Source organism: Triticum urartu, chromosome 3 (genome assembly GCF_003073215.2).
Source record: "Triticum urartu cultivar G1812 chromosome 3, Tu2.1, whole genome shotgun sequence".
Classification (NCBI taxonomy): Eukaryota; Viridiplantae; Streptophyta; class Magnoliopsida; order Poales; family Poaceae; genus Triticum; species Triticum urartu.
Window position 1 is genome coordinate 505385598 of NC_053024.1, and position 13352 is coordinate 505398949.

Below are 13352 nucleotides of genomic sequence, written 5' to 3' on the forward strand. Positions count from 1 at the left end.
CTATCACACTGGGCTATATAAAGAGGTGGGGGCCGGGGCATGCACTACGAGGTTCGTCACGCATCCGCCAATCCCATCGACAAAATTTATTGATCTAGGTCAGCCATGCAGTGATGGGAAGCTCCGCCGCCACTGCCCACTCACTGTCACCACCGTCGCCCTCCACCATGGCCACCAGCTCGAGCTCATCGAGCCAAGGAGAAGGTATACTACCGATCTAATCTAGCCTACCCGATCCAAAGAACCTATCACCCTTGTCAGTGATTTTCGTGGTATAGATACTACCACCATCATGCCTTTTCTTTTCTTATAAAAACAAAATGGCAAAACCTCCAATTTCTGCATCCTCAGTAGTACACTCCGACTCACCAAGGGTTTAATTTCAAAAGAAGTTAAACATAAAGGCCGAGTTAATCGACTAGTACAGGAAAAATGTACCAACATACGGAGTCGACATCTTCAAAATATATCACAAGCCCATCAACCATTATCATCAAGCCTATCACCGTTGCCATCAAACGTAAATGATGAACCTGCAAAAGAGATAATGATGAACTCACTTGAATTTGTAACATGCTTTTCCATTTTTATTACATCGTCCACATAACTTCAGTTGTTCATCGTACCTCACCTACTTCTTTGCATAAATATTCATGCAAACAGTTTTAAAACCAATAAATGTTTATTCATAATTACGTAGTTGTATATTTAACCCTCACATTGTTGTAACATTGGAATTGCCATCACATGTGTTCAATAGACAATAAGCAGTATGAAGCTGGTACAAAAATTGTACACAAGTTGCATACATACATGATACACAAAACATTGTGTGCCAGAAAAGTGGTCCTAAAGGCATCACGGTTTTCATAATTATATTAGTATATACACTCATGTGGGGAGGCTTCAGCCTATACAAACCTAGGCAGTACAACTTGTTAGATGGTATTTGTGGCACATGGTACAATAAGTATGACTATCCCTCGATAACTTTTACCAACACTCTCTCCGGCGATCATATCTTGTAGTTGCAGACACTGGTCTAATAGTGTTCTCTCCGATGATTGTATCCAATAGTTGTTGTTTTTTTAACCAGGCTCCCCCCTTTTCACTACTCCCATAACGAAAATACACCGAGTTCACTAGAGATAGATGAAGGAGACAAGAAAGGGAGAGAGAGAGAGAGAGAGAGAGAGAGAGCAAGTTTGGGCATTGCCAAGAAACCCAATGGGCACGTCAGAATCGGCTCAGGCGCTGCTTTATTTGGAGCAATGCTAGACATACGAGGGATTTGCTGGGGGAGGGGGGTACCCACCACGTGAATTCAGGGGGGGAGTTAATTTGTTGGAAAGATCTTTAAAACTTTAGCAAAACATTAGTATGTGTGGTATTATTGTTTTAGTTGCTTCATCTATGAAGAATAAGCAAACCGAGAATATGCTACCATGCATATGCCGTGTGGCATATTTGGAAGGATCACAATCGAAGAATCTTTGAGGGGATCTTTGAAAAGCTTAATAACCAATCTTTGAGGAGAACAATGCAAGGTCTTTAGGAGGTTCTCATATAAATAAACCAATCTTTGCTTAAGCATCGGTGATTATTTCTATAGGATAGTCGCTTAATTAGGCACCCTTACTGTAGAAATAAGTCACTCTGTGCGTTCGGTTTATTCGGTTTTTTGGTTTGTACGGTATTAATACTTCGGTAAATACGGTATGAAATTAAAATACGGTTCGGTTTCGGTATATACGAAATTATTTCGGTATGGTTTCGGTATATACCATAATAACCAAAGTTGACGTGAATTTGAAAATGACGTAATAATAATTTGCAAATTTATGACTCAAAACACATATTGTTTTACACAAATAGTATATAACTATATATAAGTATATATGCATGCATTGATTCATCTGTTGATGGTTATGGACGTGCTTAGCATTTTCAAAAGAGAACAATGACTATGTTACAAGAAAAAAGTGTGTGCTTAGTAGTGAATTTGACTCATGTACAAGAAAAAATGACAACTTGTATTTTTTTGAAACGGAGGCAAAAGATTTGCCTCTTCTATTAAATAAGGGAGGAGCAGAGTTAAGAGTTTTACAAGAGCACTACATATACGACATGACGATTACTCATGGAAAAAATGATCCCTAGTCTTTTAGCATCGACGGTGATCCAGAGCTTTGCCTCCTCGACGATGTTGCTAAGTAGAATAGACGGCGGCGCGCTCTTGTGGTGGAACACTCTTGCATTACGCTCATTTCAAATGGTCCAGGAGACGAGCATAGTGAGGGAGGTCATAGCGCTCCGGTTGGGGATGTGATTGCCAGTTCTCTTATCCCACCACTCGTGGACGGAATCATCAAAGTGCCAAACGGTGGTGTCCATGTGAGCAAGGCCAAGTTTTTCAATGATAGTCCTCCATAGACGGAGCGTGTAGTGGCACTTGAAGAAGAGATGTGCACCCGATTCTTGCTCTCTTGAGCAAAGAGGGCATAGCCCACAATTTGTCCAACCCCGTCTCTCCAAGCGGTCGGTGGTCCAAATCCGATCTTGGATAGCCAACCAAGCAAAGAACTTGACCTTGGGGGGGGGGGGGCAAGCCTTCCAAACCATGCGGTCCATAGGGGAAAGAGTTAGCCCCTGGAACTGGGCTTTATATGCAGTTGTCGCCGTGTAAATCCCGCCGTTCGAGTGCTTCCAACAAATATCATCCTCAAGATGTTCATCGAGATGAACCTCGTTGACAAGCATCCAAAGAGTGAAAAATTCTCTAATGTGTTCGCCGGAGACAACAGTGTTGTACTTGATTTTGAAGATCCAGGCATTGCCCTTTAGAGCCTCTCCCACCTTCCAATTCTTTATTCTTGAGGCCTCAAAGATTAGCGGTGCAATATCTTTGGGCTTGCGCCCGAGAAGCCAAGGTGAGTCCCAAAAAGGCGTTTTGGCTCCGTTCCCCACAGTGATGGTAGTGGAGGCATAGAAGAAATTGGGATCATCTTCCGTGCAAGGATTGCCAAATCCTACCCATAATCCGTGAGGTTCCTTCCACTCATACCAAGGCCATCTTAGCCTTAGAGCACGTGCAAATTTGCTAGTATTAAGCACCCCAAGGCCACCACACTCCTTTGGCCTACAAACTGTATCCCAATTAACCTTGCATTTGGCACCCGTCGTCTTGTCCGCACCGGACCAGAGAAAAGCTCTTTCAATCTTGTTGAGGTTATGAAGAGTGCTTGGAGGAACGATGAGGGGTGTGATGGAGTACACCGCTTGAGAGCATAATACCGACTTGACCAGGGCCGTGCGGCCAATGGTTGTGATGTCCTGGCCCTCCCAAGTAACAAGTTTGCCGGCCGCCTTATCCTCAAGATATTGGAAATCCACCTTCTTAAGTTGCCACACCGAGAGAGGTAGGCCTAAGTATCTCACTGGGAAGGACGCTCGGGCTGCCGGAATGCTCTCGAGAATGAGACCAAGGTTGAGGTGGTTGCATCTGATTGGCATAACCGAGCTCTTCAGAAAGTTGGTATGTAGGCCCGTAACCTCGCCAAACCCACGCAGGATCGACGCAAGGTTATCAATGTCTTGCTTGATAGGAGCGACAAAGACCGCGACGTCATCCGCATAGAGAGATGTTCGCACCGTGGCTCCCCGGCCTCGAATCTTATGAAGAAGGCCTTTCCGCGTTGCCAAATCAAGGATCTTGTGCAGGGGGTCGATCGCAATGACAAAGAGAAGGGGGGACACGGGGTCTCCCTGCCGAAACCCACGGCCGTGCATGATCGGCGGTCCACGCAACCCATTAAGAAGGATGTGTGATGAAGATGTTGAAAGGAGAGCAGCAACCCAGTCACGGAATTTGGGTGGGAACCCCATACGCTGCAGAAGGTCCAGAATGTAACTCCGCTTGACCGAATCAAACGCCTTCTTGATGTCCAGCTTGAAAAGCACCGCCGGAGTTTTGCACTTTTGTAGCCTCCTTGCGAAGTTTCGGACATACATGAAATTGCCGTGAATGCTATGCCTCTTGATGAATGCACTTTGAGTGTTGGACACTAGGCCATCCATAAGGGGGGCAAGACGGAGCGATATGACCTTGGCGATGGCGTGGATGAGGCTAATGGGCCTGTAATCGGGGATGCCCTCCGCCCCCTCCTTCTTGGGTAGGAGCACGACATTGGCGGAGTTGAGCCAGTGTAGGTCGGATGTGTGGAGGGAGTCGAAACGCTCGATGACCCTCATGACCGCGTGCTTGATAATGCCCCAACACTTCTTGAAGATGACAACTTGTATGGTTGTTCATCATAAGAAATATAAAATTATTTTTTACTTCAATTTATTCGGTTAACCGTTTGGCTTTTGGTATATACCGTAAAAACCAAAGTTCAAATCGGTATGAAAAGTTCATACCATACCAAAACCAGAAACCGTAAAAACCATAAATTTGGTTTGGTTCGATTTATTTTTGGTATGGTTTTTTAGTTCGGTTTTCAAATGCACAGAGTGAGAAATAAGCACTAGCGCTTAACAAATATGATTTATTTTACTAAGCATCTCTAAGCACCCTGCATTGTATAAGGCCAACAGGTTAAGGGAAGCTTTTGCCGAGCAGTTTTCTTTGTGTTTTCTCTGTACAACCAAGCGGCTTTTTTATTTTTGTTTTTTCTTCATTGTGGCTATTCTTTGGGCATTTTATGTACAGTTTTCCAGGGTTTGTTAACATAAGCAGAGCAGCTGCTCTGCTGTTTGGCACACAAGCAGTTTCCTAGTTTTCCAGTGCATTCGGCAAGAGAACACTGATGAGAAGGGCGCACAAGCACGCACATAGTCCAGGCCAAAGGCGATCCAGCAAGTCCGCCTGCTACGTCGTCCAATAATTCCAGGAGCACGAGGGGGCCTCCCTCCACGCTGTGATGATTAGCTAGCCCGGGTTGGCGTGTTGCCATCATCCACGGTGACAGCGCCGCCGTGCCGCCGCGGCGGGAATCGGACGCTCCCCAGCACCTCCCCAGTGGATATCCCTCGCGCCGGCATATCCGCGTGGCATCTCCTCCGCGGCATGCATCGCCGACTAGTTCAGGCTACAGTTGGCGTGTACCCGCATCATGGCCCAGGCATACGAGGGATGGTATACCTGCTGATTGCCGGATATCCTTTTTCTCCAGTGACTGTAACAAGGCCCAAGGACATGATGAAAGGTCAAGTTTACGTACGGGATTGAGGAGTAACTCGACAGAAAGGGCATGAGATTGATTTCCAGCCGTGCAGGTCGATCTCGCTCACTGATCACCGGCTGGGGTCAGATTATGGATAACTAAACTACCTGTGTGATCCCCCCGGATCGACCGATTAATTTCTTATTCTCTCCGCATCGCTCTCGTGAAAACTGCTCCCTGCTCCCACCGAATAAGACCTTTCATTAGGGGGCTACAAATATCATCGGTCGTCAGCCATGTATTGCCAGATGCTTGCCGTTAGTTAACATTATCTTCCCCCTATGAATTGAATTGTGAGTGAATGAATAGTATAACATGGGCGAGTAGAGTGGAGTAGATCTTTTTTCTGATAGAGTGACATACAAGTGTACAGTATTTCTTACGCCTGGATCGGATCACACGTTTTAATCCACGACCACGAGACGCCTCAACTGCTGATACACATTCTTAAAAACTTGTTCTCTGCGTCGGCCTGGGGGAGATGATTCGGCTACTAACCACTGCCCACTGGTATATACCAATGTGCATATCATGGCTAACAGCATATATGCAATGTACCCGTGTTTTTGTGCTTTCAGCATTGCAATGGGCGGCGAGAATGGTAGCCACGCCCACACGCCGCACACAGAATTCTACACTATAGTAGTACGTACAATTGTCTTGTTCAGCGGCAAACTAAACAATGGGAGCTGGGGGCCAATGGCTTGACTTGTACATGCTCTGCCAGTGTGCCATGTAGATTAGGTCCGAAGCCCCCTGCATCTGCACCTCACGACAACATAGGAACACACTAATCATTGTGCATTCTTCTGAAATTTCTGCTCTTCTAATTTCCGTATTCGTTCTCTTCCTCGGTTCCTCGTGCCCCAAGAAAAGTTAGGGTTCCTCTGCTTCTTGTCGGCGTCGCCGCCGGTCCGCTTTGTCTCCGCTGGCCTTAGGACCATGCGGCGTGGTGGATCCTGGCCATGGCCGATGAGAGGACTTCGTTTTTTGACGTTTATTTGAGTTTTGTTAGGGTTTATGTCTTATTTAGGAAGGCGAGACGGCGGCGGCTCTCTGAATATGAAATAAGATTCTCCCAGCCTATCCCCCTTCCGGTGATGCGTCTAGTATCGTCGGTGGGCGTGTGGATGTATGTCTTCGATGGATCTGTCTTTGGTGGATCTGCTTGGATTTGGTCGTTGTTCGTCTATGTTCATGTGTCTTTTGGTCGGATCCTTTCAGTCTAAGCTACTATTCATGGACGGCGGTTGCTGTTCTGGTGCGCAGGTCATATGTGTCCTTAGCACGACGACTTACCCACTGTCTACTACAACAAATTTTGCATGGCTCCAGTGAAGAAGGGGCGATGACGGCGGCGCGCCTTCGACTCGCTTCTGGTAGTCATCGCTAGTTGGTCTATGGATCTGGATGTAATTTTTATTATTTCTAATTTTCGTTGTACTGCCATGATTAAAGATGAATAGATTTGAAGTTTTTTCGTAAAATAAGAGAAAATGAGATGGCTTTCGGAAATGAAATGAATGGCGGAACCGGAACCGTATGATCCTCTGGTTTATGAATCACAGGGAACTGAGGCGGGACGGATAATCTAGACAGGCTATGTTTTGTACATTTCTGCATTCAAACAAATGTTTTAGCGTATCAACAGTATCAAGAAATCTAATTATCAAACTGCCCTTCTTTGCGTCTTGTTCCCAGTGAACGCCAAGGAACGCGTACAGATATCAGATATGGAAGGAGAGCCCTTGCTTCCGCTGACGAATCATAAGGATGAAGAAATATATAAACGATGTTCACATTCCAAGCAACAAGGGCCAATGGCGGCATGAATGGTAGGGTAGCCGATGTTAAGCGGCGTGTCTCTAGCTTCCTTCGGATAACAATGCCAACGCTACCGGAGCTCTTTCGCTGCTCCTTCGGATGAGCTCGTCCTCGTCCGCTGCATCGCCACCAAATGCTGATATAAAGTGATAAGCACCCTCCTTAAACAATCAGAGGGAGCAGGTCAATCATGAGCTGCTCAGGTCCGTAGTTTGTAGTGCACATATATATATTCCTAGTACCAACTGGGTATATTTTCTCGATATATAAATCCCAAGCTCTTTTCGATGTGCCAAAGCCTGATGGAAGCAGGGACAATTCACTAATGGTTTAATAGGTGCGGTGAAAGTAATGTATACCCACATAGTCAGGAAAATTTGGTATAATGCAAGATAAAGTTCCGGTTGATTAGGTATCAGGGTGTATTTTAAGAGCACTTTCAGCAGTTTTTATGCTAAAGCTAAAGACCTTGCGAGGGTTTGGAGAAACTCCTGAAAGATTGCGTGGAAGCGTATGCCTTTGAGCAGGGACGCGTACGTGTTATATAGGCAATGCAGATTACATCATGCGGCAGTTAGGTTGTGGATTGATCCTCAAGAAAACTATACAAGAGATAAGGATAAACCCTAACAACCTAACCACCTAGATTACAACGCACGCAATCTACCTACCTCTCTACGGTATACGGTTTACACTACCGTATACCTTGTACATGACTCTTTCTAACACGCCCCCTCAATCACAGCTTCACCAAGTTGAGATTGCTCTTAAAGTCTTCTAACTTCTTTCATGACAAAGCTTTGGTAAAACCATCTGCAACTTGGTCACCTGTGGGAATAAAACGGATATCTAGTAGTTTGTTAGCTACTCTCTCTCGAACAAAATGATAGTCCACTTCTATGTGTTTTGTCCTTGCATGAAACACTGGATTTGCTGACAGATATGTGGCACCAATATTATCACACCAGAGACGTGCAACTGGTGAGTGCATAACTCCAAGTTCACGTAGCAAAGTCTGAACCCAAATAATCTCAGCAGTGGCATTGGCTAAAGATTTGTACTCTGCCTCTGTACTAGACCGAGAAACAGTAGCTTGCTTACGTGCACTCCAAGAAATCAAATTTGGACCAAAGAACACACAAAACCCTCCTGTGGACTTTTTGTCATCTGGACATCCTGCCCAGTCAGCATCAGAGAAAGCACTAACAACATTGAAAGTTGACTTGGTAAATTTCAGACCCGTACTCATAGTGCCCTTGAGGTATCTCAAAATTCTCTTAACAGCTGTCATATGTTGAGAATTAGGAGAATGCAAGTACTGGCATACTTTATTAACAGGGAAACAAATGTCAGGTCTTGTCAGTGTCAAGTACTGCAAAGCACCTACCATACTCCTGTATTTTGTTGATTCCTCATCCCCTAGAGGCTCCCCTTCTTCTCTTGACAACTTTTCTGACGTGGAGAGGGGCATGTTTGAAGCCTTACAATTTACCATTCCTGCACGCTTAAGCATATCCAGGACATATTTTTCTTGAGTAAGGAGTATTCCATCTTTTACCTTTCTCACCTCAATACCCAAGAAATAATGAAGACCACCCAAATCTTTCAAGGCAAAATCCTTCTTAAGATCTTCTAGCAATGCTACAGTTGCATCTTGTGATGAGCTAGCAACAATAATATCATCAACATAAACCAACATAAAAATAGTGATATTTCCCTTTCTGTAGAAGAACAAAGAAGTATCTCCCTTGGATGATTTGAAACCAAGTATTTGAAGTTTTTCCCTTAACTTGGAGTACCAAGCCCTAGGTGCTTGTTTTAGTCCATACAGAGCTTTATCAAGTTTGCATAGATAATTATCCTTTCCTTTTACCTCATAACCAGGTGGTTGTCTCATATAGACTTCTTCCTCTAGAACGCCATGAAGAAACGCATTCTGAACATCCAATTGCCTTAGGCTCCAATTTCTTGATACTGCAACAGAGAGAACAAGTCTGATAGTAGCTGCCTTTACAATAGGACTAAAGGTATCTTCATAATCTATACCATATCTCTGTTTAAAACCTTTGGCTACTAATCTTGCCTTATACCTATCAACTTGACCATCTGCTTTCCTTTTAATTCTATAAACCCATTTACAGTCAATGATATTCTTGTTTCGTGTTGGTGGAACTAGATGCCACATCTTATTTTTAATAAGAGCACCATACTCATCATTCATAGCCATTTTCCATTTTGTGTCACTTAGAGCTTCATGCAAACTACTTGCCTCACCAGTAGTTGTTAAACCTCCAAACCGAGGTTTGAGCTTGTCATACCTGACCGTACCGTCTGTACGAATTTGTGGTTTTACAATCCCGTGTTGTGATCTTGTCCTACAAGATGGCATATCAGGAGCTGCATGAGGCTGCGCCGCAGAAGATCCGGCCGAGGGAATCACAGCTGCGCGGGATCCCACGTCGATCCTGCCATCAGTTGCACGAGATCCCATGTCGATCCCGTCGTCAGTGCCGGGGGATCCGACATACGCGCCCACATCAGGTTGGTCCACCTGGCGGTCATCGTGAGGCAGCGCCCGGTGCGAGGGACCGGTCGGCTCAGAAGTTGGCCCACCCGGGGAGCCAACGCCCGACACGCCCACGCGCCCTCCTGGCCCACCTGGGGAGGCAGCACCCGACGTGCACACGCGCCCCCTGGGAGGGGTGCGATCCAAGGCGGATTCCCCTGGGATGCCGCCTGCACCTGCACTGTCATCCTCGGAATCAGCGGCAGCAGCACCTGAATCTCCTCCGTGCTCCGAGCCATTTTTGTCCTGTACTGCCTGCATAAAATGACGCATAGGGGCTAGATTTTCACCAGAATTAGCAGGAAAATTTGCATGTTGATCAAGCACTCGTTCACCCCCATGATCAATAGGCTCAGACAGGGTAGTTTCAGGTAGCAATAAGATCTCAGATCGAAGGGGAGTGCCTGCATTAGGGTTTAAAGCCTTGAAAGGAAAAACCGTCTCATCGAAGATGACATCCTAGATATGTAGAATCGGCCAACAGCAACATCAAGGCATTTAAAACCTTTGTGAAGATTGCTGTATCCGAGAAAAACACATTGTTTGGATCGAAATTCTAATTTTTTGGAATTATAGGGACGGAGGTTTGGCCAACAGGCACATCCAAAAACTCGAAGGGAATGATAGTTTGGTTGTTCATGAAACAGACGACCCAGGGGGGTTTCATAGTTGATCACTTTACTAGGGGTGCGATTTATGAGATATGTGGCAGAGAGAAAAGCCTCATCCCAAAATTTTAAAGGCATGGAGGCATGAGGCAAGAGAGAAAGACCCACATCGACAATGTGACGATGTTTTCTTTCAGCTGATCCGTTCTGCTGATGAGCATGAGGACAGGAGACATGGTGGGTGATTCCTAGTTGGCGAAAGAAGGAATTTAAACGTTCATATTCGCCACCCCAGTCAGTTTGCATGGTGATAATTTTCCTATTGAACAACCTTTCAACTAATGCTTGAAATTCATGAAAGATTTTGAAGACTTCAGACTTATGCTTAAGAAGATAGATCCATGTGAATTTGCTATAATCATCAATAAAGGACACATAATAGTTTTTCCTATTGATAGAATCACGGGCAGGCCCCCATACATCGGAGAAAATTTGCTCTAAAGGAGCTTTAGATACACTGATCGAACTAGGATACGGTAGTTGGTGGCTCTTGCCTAATTGACAAGCGTCACAAACACCATCTTTATTCAACTCACTACTTGAAAAAGGAATGTTGTTGTGGCTAAGGACATGACGAACTATGGTTGATGAAGGATGCCCTAGCCGACTGTGCCACCTGTCCGTGGACACTTTATTGACACCAAACGCCTGTTTGTTGGAGGTCACCGGAGCCGATGATAGGGGGTAAAGACCACGTTTACACCTGCCTTGGAGAAGGGTTCTCCTCGTTCCCCGTTCCTTAACGAAAAATAAACGTGGGTGAATTTCAAGAAAGGTGTTGTTGTCAGTGGATAAACGATGAGCTGAGATAAGATTTTTGGTGGCATCGGGTACATGCAATATATTTTTGAGATGAAGATCACGAGTGGGGGTTTGAACAGTGGATTGACCAATATGACAAATTTCCATACCTTCCCCGTTTGCAGTATGGACTTGCTCGTTGCCGTTGTACTTGTTGCGGACGGTCAACTTGTCGAGCTCGCTGGTGATGTACGGTCCGTAGCCCCCGTGTCCAGGTACCAGTTTGTGTCCACTCCATAGGACGAGGTGGTGGCCGAGCCTGCACTTTTCTCGTTCTTGGTGAAGGAGATGTCGAAGCGGCGGCAGCACTCGACGGCGGTGTGGTTTGCCTTCTTGCAAATCTGGCAAACAACCTCAGGGAGATCGTTGCCTCCTCCATTGCCGTTGCCACGGCCTCCATTGCCGCGGCCACCGCCTCCATTGCCACGGCCTCCATTGCCGCGGCCTCCTCCGTTTCCACGGCCTCCACGGCCGCCTCCTCGACCGAAACCACCACGGCCACGAGACACGGCGTTGGCCGAGGATTGAGAGGACTGATTTCCCCCTTCAAACATGGCAAGACGCTTTTCAAAACCAATCAGCTGAGAATAAAGTTCAGCTACCTTGATGGGCTCAGTCCTCGCAGCGCAGATGGACGAGACGAAGGAGATGTAGTCGAAGTCGAGTCCGGCGAGGATGTAGGAGACCATGTCGTCATCGTCGAGCGGCTTCCCTACTGAAGCCATCTCGTCGCCTAGCGCTTTCATGCGCCCGATGTACTCGGCGATGGTCGCGGTGCCCTTTTTGGTGGTGGAGAGGGCAATCCGCGTGTTGACGATGTGGCCTGCGTCTCGGAGAGAACCATCTCTCTGATCGCGGTCCATGCCGCGGCGGCCTTGGTGCAGTGGGCGACTTGGATCATCACAGGAGCAGAGATTGAATTGAAGATGAAGCTGAGCACCTAGGAGTCTTGCGCCAACGCGGTAGATGTTCCGGATTCGGCACATCGGTGGGCTTGCCGTCCTTGTCGACAAGCTTGGGCTCTGGGAACGGGTGATCGGGTTGAGGTGGTCGATTAGCCGGGCTCCGCGGATGGTAGCTAAGGCCTGTGCGTGCCACACTAGGTAGTTGCCGCGGTGGAGCTTTTCAGCGATGGGAATGAGGGCATATGGAGCGGCGGCGGCGGAGCTAGAGCTGGCCATGGCTACTAGGTTTGATGCGAGCTGCTAGGTTTGGATGCGGTAGAGGAACTAGACTCTGAATACCATGAAAGATTGCGTGGAAGCGTATGCCTTTAAGTAGGGACGCGTACGTGTTATATAGGCAATGCAGATTACATCATGCGGCAGTTAGGTTGTGGATTGATCCTCAAGAAAACTATACAAGAGATAAGGATAAACCCTAACAACCTAACCACCTAGATTACAACGCACGCAATCTACCTACCTCTCTACGGTATACGGTTTACACCACCGTATACCTTGTACATGACTCTTTCTAACAACTCCGACAAACAGGATCCAATGGCAATGCTATGTAGACTTGTAGTTATGCGATGCCATTTCCATGTCGTTCTCACATATTTACATAACTCTTTTATTTGTTGCAATCAAAAAGGATGATGCGCAAGCGAAGAGACACCACCGGTCATCGGACACATTTACATATTGATATATATGTATTGACAGGTACCTGATTTCTATTCGCATGCTATAATTGATGAAGACTCGGGATTTATCCACCCATCTTACCAAATTTCTACTGAATATATCACATGTGTGTGTGTGTGTAAATGTAAGCACTAGGATTTGAACGTGGTGTGTGGAGCCCTGGTCCTATGACTGCACCACACTAGCACTAGATTCCATCTCTAAGCTTGTATTGGCCGAATGTAACCCTGTTAACATTCAATATAACTCCCTGATTACCTGCAAAAAATGAAAGATGCATAACATTAGATACATAAGAGCAATACTTTGGTTTTCCTAAAAAAAATTGTTCATTCTTGCTTCATACGCAATGTGACCATTTTTGTCAACATTTTCAAAAAACAATTCTAGTAAGTTGAGGTCAGTTTTACTAACGCAAACTGCAGAGGTGCTGTGAATGGTTCAAAAGGTTTAAAGAACCAAGCATGCCAACTATCATAGGACAAGAATACTCTTTTCCAAGTTGTACTAACTACAGGGTACCCCGTGCGTTGCTGTAGGAATTATTGATGAAAATTTGAGTTGATAGCATGAAAACCAAAATTTAAAGTAATATGGCTTATTATATTTGATTATGTGT

At 45.8% G+C, this 13352-nt stretch overlaps 1 pseudogene; it reads right to left on the reverse strand.

The window, feature by feature from the left end:
• Window positions 1–11649: 11649 nt before the first annotated feature.
• LOC125549675 lies at window positions 11650–11791 on the reverse strand (annotated as a pseudogene).
• Window positions 11792–13352: the final 1561 nt, after the last annotated feature.